We start from the raw sequence: 9,546 nt of genomic DNA on the forward strand, positions 1-9,546 counted from the left end.
CCTCTCCCATCTGGCTACCTATTCTGTTTTCTAGCAATGCTCTCATACACTGTGCTGTCTTCACTGCTGTTGTTATCCGTGCTTGGTGGATTCAAGCTCATTTGAGTAGGCTAGCCCATGCACAACTTCTGCTGTGTAGACATAACCGGAATTTGATTTCACTTCTTTCTCTATCTTCTGATAGCCCAAATACTCTTTCATCCTATTCAGGAATTTTCTATCTTCCTCTCTGAAGTGTTCCTTTGCATTTATTTTAATATATTGTTTTGGGCTTGGGTTAATATTCTTTTGAGGTTTACTTTACAATGTCATTTCTCTTTTAAGATCTTGATATTCCAGCAGATTCATCTCATCCCTCCATCCTGTTAGCACTACATATTCTCTATCCTCTAGTCCTAGTTTAGTATTTTTCCTACTATAATTAGATGCTTCCTGCCCATTTGCCATTATTATTATAACAGATGGGATTAGTTGTTCTTCAGACGTGGAACAGTCTAACTATTTCTAATCTAGAGAGACAAGGTGGGTGAGGTAATATCTTTTATTGGAGCAACTTCAGTTGGCGAGAGAGACAAGGTTCCAAGCCTCACAGAGCTCTTCTTCTGGTCTGCATATTTCTATTCTAGACTATTTATCTCACTATCCTCTCAATGATCTCCTCTGATACATTTAAAGATTGAGTTGACTAGATACATTCACTGAATAAGAGTTAACTTTTATTTTACAATGAAACATGCATGAAAGGCCACCTCCTACAGGCAACCCTCTGTTACATGTAAATACCTTAAGGCAGTAATTCTACAGCATTGCTATTCTGAAGACCACTTCATAAGAGACATATTCAGAGGCTTTCATCCTCCACTGCTTAGTTCTCAAAATGTTTCTTTCTGTGGACAAACAGAAATGCTCCATGGATCCAAGATTGAGAATATCACTCTAAAGTATCTCTAAGCTTTTGGGACATTTCTAGTGATAGACCTGCCTGAGCCAGGAAACTGATTTTATTTGGAGGGGGGTCACTTGCAGAGTTAATGACAGATTTCACTGTACTTTAAAAAAAATGCATACACATGAATAAGTATTTGAAATGTAAACTATCTTGGCCCTAATCCATTTAGGCTTCTACTTACTAGTAATTTTCCATGTGCCTATCATCTGACCTCAGCCCAGTTTTTGTCATTACCATTTCTCCAAATTAAGTGTTCATTCCTAAGAAAACAGTTCAGTGCTTTAGAAAAAAAATAATCAGACCCCTCAAACCATGTAATTACATTTTTTAATATATTCCCTCAATTAGCAATTCATTTCCAGTTGACTTCATCTCAAAGATGTGCATAACCATGTCCTTGATAGGAACAGCCTCTTCCAAATAAGCAGCGGTAGTTTAAATGTAATGCCTGTCAATGCTAGGTAAACAAATTATGATTTTAAATATATTCTCCAAATACTCACTACAGAAATTACTTCCAATAACTTTGCAACATCTTACTACTAGAGAAGACAACTATTTCACTTTCCTATTTCTACACTGGATGAAATAAGCAACAATTTTACTCAGTTATTACAATAAATAATACAGAGGGCCAACCTCTCCCTATGAATGAAGACCACTGGCTCTATTTACTCTAGATTTTCCCTGCTCATCCTACTATTGCTAGCAAGGGTACAGTTCCTTCACTGGTAACAACAGAAGATCCAGTGTCAACTGGTCATCAGCATTTAAGCCACTGTGTACTTGACCAGAACACGCAACTAGTGTAAGGTAATGCCCACTCCATCTTGGTTGGTAGGGCACTGACCCCAGGATAATCTACAAAAGCCTCCTTTGCAGGACTGAGGGAAGGAGAAGCATGCAAAGCAGTCACAATATTCTGCACTGAGATGCACTTGATCCAGGTCACCTCTGCATCCAGTAGCAGAGGCCAATAAGAGCTCAATTATGTGCATCAAATTCCCCATTCTGAGGCATGTGGGGTACTGAACAGTTAAAATGCAATTTAAACAGCTGAGTATTTAAAAGATAAACAAACGTGGCATAATTATAAAACGGAGGATGGAGTATTGCATAGGGGCCAATGGTAATCGAGATGCATTTTAAGTGACAGGTCCTATTTTTCAGAATGAATGTATGCACACTAAATGTAACTACAGGCAGTTTTGGTAACTGCATATGCAAATAGCCAGCTATATGTGTAACTGCTCATTTGTGCTGTTTCCACAACTGCATGTGCAATCACAATAAGCGTACATGCTACAGCCAGATTCTCAGACCCCATTATGCCCCACATATCTATTAAAAATGGAAAGGGCAGTGATGTAACTGTCCAGTAAGATGAGAGAAACCACATTTTAGGGAATAATTAACCGAAAATGTTATCATCTACAGACCTTAGGTGCAATGGCAGCAGTCTTTGGAAATGTGTGGTGCCAGAGTCCAAATAGCCTCCTGGAGCTTTGATATGTTGGATGGTTCAAACCCCTCGACCTTCCCATTGAAGGCTGTGAAAACAGCAGGAGCTCGCAGTGTAGAGAAGCCAGGGTAATATGATCACAACAACCAAAACCAAAAAGACATGCTGCTGTGTCCTATACATAACACAAGAGCAGCCATATTGGGTCAGACCAAAAGTCTATTTAGCCCAGTATCCTGTCTTCAGACAGTGGCCAATGCCATGTGCTTCAGAGGGAGTAACAGTACATGTAATCATCAAGTGATCCATCTCGTCACTCATTCCCAGTTTCTGGCAAAACAGACACTAGGGACACTAGCCCTGCCCATCCTGGCTAACAGCCATTGATGAACCTATCCTCCATGAATTTATCTAGTTCTTTTTTGAACCCTGTTATAGTCTTGGCCTTCACAACATCCTCTGGCAAGGAATTCCACAGGTTGACTGTGTTGTGTGAAGAAATACTTCCTTTTGTTTGTTTAAAACCTGCTGCATATTAATTTCATTTGGTGACCCCTAGTTCTTGTGTTATGAGCAGGAGTAAATAACACTTCCTTATTTTTTACTTTCTCCACACCCACCATGATTTTATAGACCTATCATATCCCCCTTTAGTCATCTCTTTTCCAAGCTGAAAAGTCCCAGTCTTAATCAATCTCTCCTCATACAAAAGCTGTTCCATACTCAATCATTTTTGTTGCCCTTTACTTAACCTTTTCCAATTCCAATATATCTTTTTTTGAGATGGGGAAACCACATCTGCACACAGTATTCAAGATGTGGGCATATCATGGATTTATATAGAGGCAATATGATATTTTCTCTTTATTATATATCCCTTTCTTAATGATGCCCAACATTGTTACCTTTTTTGACAGCCATAGCACATTGATTGGATGTTTTCAGAGAACTATCCACAATGATGCCACAATCTCTTTCTTTAGGGGTAACGAATAATTTAGAACCCATCATTTTATATGTATAGTTGGGATTATGTTCTCCAATGCGCATTACTTTGCATTTATCAACACTTAATTTCATCTGCCATTTTGTTGCCCAGTCACCCAGTTTTGCAAGATCCCTTTGTAACTCTTTGCAATCTGCTTTGGACTTAAAACTATCTTGAGTAGTTTTTGCCACCTCACTGTTTACCCCTTTTTCCAGATCATTTATGAATATGTTGAATAGCACTGGCCCATCTCTTGTTTTCAGTTTAGTAGCTCAGTTACGTACAAAAAGTTGTACGTTTTTTATCTTCTGTATTTTTAAACGTACATTGCCCAGAACTTAAATTCACCCAACACCTTCTAGCCAGAAGCAGAAGTAAACATGTACAGCAAGGAAAAAATATGCAATGTCCAGGGCCAAAGCTGTAGTCAGAAACTTACCCTCCAAACACCTAATGAATGTGAACACACTGCCTAAAATTTAACTAAGTACCTTTCACCATTCTCCATGCTTGGCCAAGAATAGTGATATTCTGAGTGTGTTCTTTAAAAGTGATAATGGTAGTAAACTGGTGGAGAAAAATCACAAGGAAATAGTCTCTCTGTAAAGGCTTCCTTCCCTGCCTGAGTAAGAGTTCAGCATGCAGTCTGACTACAGGATTGCACACTAATTTAGCAGAACACTTTGTTTCTACATACAGGTTTGGTTAGCATGACTGCAGTAGGGATCTAATTACTTTTGCACTTGCAGCATTTGAAAAGAGTTGGGTTTTTTCCACTAAGTTTATGCAATTATACAGCCAAAGCTACCTACTTTTGTAAACTGACAGCTCAGAATCTGGCCCAGTCACACAACTGTATTTTCAGAATAATCCCACTGAAGGGAATGAGCTCATTCTGAAGTTACAGAAGCGTGACCAAGATCAGAATCTGACCCAACAGTCATCTTCTGCTTACTTGTATAAGCTTGTTTCAGCAAAAAGGGGGTTTCCCTCTGAGTTTTTTTTTTATTTGCATACAAATTAATCTAATTTCATGCCTTATACTTATTGCTGGGTTAATTTTAGCAGAGCTGTGAAGTGGGCAGTGTAGACACACTATCACTAGGGGAGAGCTCTCCCTGGCAATAAAAAACAAAACAAAACAAAAACACCCCGTTTAAATTGGCACTTTTTGGAAAGTGGGGGGTTCACACCCCTGAACGACTAAAGTTTTAGTGCTGAAAGTGGAAGTGTAGATATGACCAGAGGAGAGCATGTTTATTAGATCTGTATGAGCAATGGCATGCTTCCCTCTAAGACTCTGTTCTACTTAAATTCCCTCCTATGTCAAACAGGAAGATATTAGGAAACTGCTATTTTGCTACTGGGAGCTAAGCCATTGTTTCTGAACACATATTACATCATATTTTTTCTTTTTTATTAGACATGACTTAAGTTGTGCAACTTGTTTTAACCCCCGACTTTTCAAATGCATGCTGCTACAGTGCTTATAAATATGTTCACAGCAGAGTGAATAAATGGGCATCTAACAAAACAGAAGATTTTCTGTAAGTATTAGTTTCACTAGTTAGCAGAAGTCCTTTCAGATTCTTTCTACTTTCCGAAACATACCAATTTAACTTTCTCCACTGGCTTCTGTAGCTACAGTTTTATGAAGTACTACAACCTGTTCTGACTTGCAAAAGCAGTTCCAATTCTCAACAAATATATGTAAAGGGAACGGAAGAGGAGAGATTTTCTACATTTAAGTATAATATTTGTCATAACTTCAGATTTCAATTTTAGAAACCTATTAATCCAATTACAATTATTCAAATTAACCAGACAACAACATTCAGACTAGAAAATGTGCATATAGATGAATCAGTCAGATAAACTATTCATCTCACCCTGTAGCGCACATTCATTCTACGGCAAATAAATTGTTGAATGTATTTAATTGTGGCAGCTCGTGTCAAAATGGTGGTAGCCACAGTTTCCAGTGGAAAAGTGATGTGGGGTGGCAGCATTTAGAACTTTCCCTAGTGTACCTTTAATATATCCACCACAAGACTTGTGTGTTTGCTGCCTAGCAATTATTTTAGAACAGAAAAATTGTCTCCCAATGCTATCACTAGATCAGCTACACCAGTGGGAGCCCTAGCGCAGAAAAGGCTCTGTCAACTGTGACAAAAATAAAAGTGTCAAAAGTCTGCTCAGATATAGAATTTATATCTATTACCTCCACACAGATAGAAATTGCCCCAGAGATGTTTATATAATCACAAATTGAAGAGCAAATAATTTGCAAGAATGTTAAAGTGTGGCTAACACTACAAAAATAACCCAAGAACTCCAGCATATGAATCTTCTTAATACAGAAGTATTTATCGATAGATAACTGTTACTTTTGAATGAATACTGAACAAGAAAACCACAAAGAGTTCTGGTCCTACAGTACGCCGAAAACCTTGTTCACACTACTTTCTAGTAACTGGATACTGTCCTGACCTGATCAGACTCTTCTATAAAACTTGCTCCAAAGGGAGTGAAGCTCCTCAGCACCTTTGCAGGAGACTCCTCACATCAGTGGGCCCTTAAAATTTCAGACTACATTATTTAAAAAATCAATTCTGATTAAAAGATGTGCATAGTAAAAATCCAATAATCAGAAAGCATGCAAAGGCTGTAAATCAGATTATCCTTTTTTGGCCTTTGTATCTCTTTGGCCAATGAATCTACGTGATTCATTGCAAGAACTGAAAACAAAAGCTTTAAGGCTCTATTTCCTATAAATAAATAGGAAGTCAATGCCAGGAATCATGAACAGCCCAATGAAACCTGAATGCGTTTAGCGGGATTAAGCTGTCAAGGAGACAGTTCAGTATTCACATTCATTTTACAGTAAGACTATACTCAAGATCCTCACTGGTCGATTCATTTTAAGCAGCATGATTCTGAACATATATAGGTTAAAAGATTCTTGCAAGGCTAGGCTTGTACATCCAATACAAACCAAAGTTCATCCATGTACTCCTCGACCCCTTTGTTGGCTAGACTGATTCAAATAGTTTCCCTAAATCAGAGTACCTAATAGCAATGATTAAACACAGAAATATTTAATCTTTCTCAAAGTGAAAGATTATGTATAGTACATTTTATTTTTTTTGACAGAAAACACTGGCTGAGTAACAGTTCAAGAAGAAATTGTGAAATGAGTAAAAAAGCTGTCCAAAACATTACTCTTCTAGTCAGTTTAATTCAAACATTAGCCGTCAGATCTAACTGCCAAGTCTACATCTCGTAATTTCCATTGTAAACAGACATGCATTGGGGTGCTAATGCATTCTTTAAATAGAATTTAAAGATAAGCAGTGGCTCAAAGTCATCAAAATAATTAACAATCCACTAAACATTAGCATGTGGCCCACTGAGTTTGTAGTAAATTCTGATATTATGATAGGACAAAAATCTCAGGGCTCCAGAGACTACTTTTTTTACCATAGTGTTGGTGGTGTTACAATAATCCAGCAAAATTGCTGTAACCTGTATGTAGCCAAGGGAAAAATCACAGGGGGAGGAGGGAATCACAGATCTGTGTTTGTAATCCCCATTAGTTATCTAGTAAAGTGAATGGGAATTTACAGATTCAGCGAACAGAAGTCTCAACCCGTTTCTTCCTCTGCAGCTGCCCAAGCCAGCTCTCACGGTCCTGCCTGCGTGTAACATGGCAGGTCAGCAGGCTCTCAAACTCAGCGTGCACAGGCGATCTCTGGCAGCAGGGGATCCCGGCCCCCGCACACGGCGAGGCCCTCCCGTCTACACAGCAGGGCCATTTTAAGTCACACGTCTGCCCCCATCAGCAGCCAGACACCCCCTGCTCCCCGGAGCGGAGCAGCCCGAGCCGCCCAGCCCGCCTTCGCACGATCCTGCCCGGCGCGGCCCGAAGGACCGGACTCGCGAAGGAAAGCCTTGCTGGGTGCACCACATCCCCGGCAGCTGACGGGCAGGCACCGCCCCACACACGCTCGGGAACCCCCGGATCGCCGGGGCGGCGGGATCTAGGGGATCGCCCCCCCCCATCGAGAGGGAGCGGGGCAGGATACATTCGCGTAGCGCCGCCTGCTCTAGGGCTGCAGCCGAGTCATGTCGCCCCCACCCCCATACTCCAGGGTGGCCCCCCGTCGTCATCGCCATGCCGGCTCCCTGAGGGGTTCCTGCCCGCCTCACCGACACGGCCCCCTGCCCCGGGCTAGCGCCCCACGGTGGCGGAGACCCCCAACCCCCCCGGCGGTGACAGCTCCGCACGTTACCCCCGCCGGCGCTGCTCACCTCAGGCCGGGGCCGCGCTCCCCATGGGGGCGGCTGGTAGATCCTCCTCCTCCCGCCCTGCGCGATGGAGAGAGCGAGCGCGTCGCGAGCCAGTCCCGGCGCCCTTATCTCATCCTAACGGGAGCCCGAGCCGCCGCCGCCTGCCCGCCCGCGTGGGTGTCTCAGGCGGGATCCCCCCTCCCCTCAGCACCGCCTCCTGTCGCCGCCATCTTGCCTGGCTGGACGGGGGCGGCCCCCTTGGCCCGCCGGATGTCGCTGTAGGGGCTGCCCGCGGCTCCCCTCCACCGCACGGGGCGAGAGCCGGGGTCAAGTGTGGGCAAGCAACGCCCCCCCACCGCTTCCCTTTCCCCGCGAGGAGCGGCCCCCCCCACCGCTTCCCTCTCCCCCCTAACGCCAGGGCAAGCAGCGCCCCCCCCAACCGCTTCCCTTTCCCCGCGAGGAGTGCCCCCTACCTCCAGGGCAAGCAGCGCCCCCCCACCGCTTCCCTCTCCCCCCTACCTCCAGGGCAAGCAACGCCCCCCCACCGCTTCCCTCTCCCGCGAGGAGTGCCCCCTACGTCCAGGGCAAGCAGCGCCCCCCCCCCCACCGCTTCCCTCTCCCCCCTACCTTCAGGGCAAGCAGCGCCCCCCCCCAACCGCTTCCCTCTCCCCCCTAACGCCAGGGCAAGCAGCGCCCCCCCAACCGCTTCCCTCTCCCCCCTAACGCCAGGGCAAGCTGTGTCCCCTGCTGCTTCCCGCAGCCCCGGGGCACCCCCATCCACATACAGACACATCTCCTAGCTCAGGGATACTCAGACCTCAGGGGTTCAGGAACCAAATTAAAGATCAACAGCACCCAAAAGAGGCACAGTCTTGTCACCTCATACTAAATGTCATGGCTAGAGGGGTGAGGACGTTGTCTAAGTTATATTCAGATTTAAACACCATGACGGGAATGATTTAGTTTTTATATACATGTATATTAGTCTTACAATAATATTTGACCAGTCAACTGTATCAACTACAATTGGTTAGTAACATCATAAAACATCCTGAGTGGCTAATAATTAAATCACACTGTGTTTTAATATCATGCGCTGCAAAGAACTACAGGAGACCTTAAAGCAGGGGTTTTCAAACTGCAGTCAGGACCCCTCAGCGGGTTATGGGAGGGGGTTGCAAGCTGTCAGTCTCCACCCCAAACCCTGCTTTGCTTCCAGCATTTATAATGGTGTTAAATATATTAAAAAGCATTTTTAATTTATGGAGGGGAGGGGGTTTGCACTCAGAGGCTTGCTATGTGAAAGTGGTCACCAGTACAAAAGTTTAAGAATCACTGCCTCAAAGAGCCACTTGCAGCTCAGCCTCGCTCTGAGTATCACTGGCCTACCTGATTCAGTAAGAGCCCGTGTCCGGTTACCAGGCCTCTCCAGAGAAGTTTGGGGTCCACTCTTCCCCCCCCCCATTTTATATTATTGACAGGATTACAGATTTTGGGATGGGTGCCCCCTGAGCTCAGGCCTAGGTGCACTTGTCTCTCCCCTTAATTCCCCCTCCCAATTGGACCTGCCTGTTACAAACTGTTTGAAACCAGCTCATACCCAGATGGGCAGTATAGCTTCATCCAGCTTCTAGAGATACAATCCCCATCCCCTGTGGAGACAAAATGCTTTGTACAAGAACAGTCCATGTTTTCCCTCTCCTTGTAGTTACACAAGGCTGGTCTGTGCTGTTCCCTAGTCTCATTAGTTGTAGAGTCTAGTCTACAGCTACCTACTACTTCTCTATATACTGCCCTGCTCCTTGAAGAGACTATGCCCACTTAGTCTACAATCTGTAGAAATACTGGCTAGTTTTT

General features: G+C 43.7%; 1 protein-coding gene across 4 annotated transcripts in view; it reads right to left on the reverse strand.

The window, feature by feature from the left end:
- DENND4A (DENN domain containing 4A) overlaps positions 1 to 7,857 on the reverse strand; it is a 98,110-nt gene extending 90,253 nt beyond the window's left edge. For 2 of the 4 annotated variants that reach the window (XM_050967519.1, XM_050967516.1), the window contains exon 1: positions 7,711 to 7,857. The gene's annotated coding sequence lies outside the window, so the exon portion shown is untranslated. Of the gene's footprint in view, positions 1 to 783; positions 888 to 2,388; positions 2,547 to 7,710 lie in introns of those variants that run through there. The other 2 variants (XM_050967517.1, XM_050967518.1) reach the window with 2 other exon arrangements.
- Between the last annotated feature and the right edge of the window lie 1,689 nt (positions 7,858 to 9,546).

The sequence above is a fragment of the Gopherus flavomarginatus genome, chromosome 9, assembly GCF_025201925.1.
Source record: "Gopherus flavomarginatus isolate rGopFla2 chromosome 9, rGopFla2.mat.asm, whole genome shotgun sequence".
Taxonomy (NCBI): domain Eukaryota; kingdom Metazoa; phylum Chordata; order Testudines; family Testudinidae; genus Gopherus; species Gopherus flavomarginatus.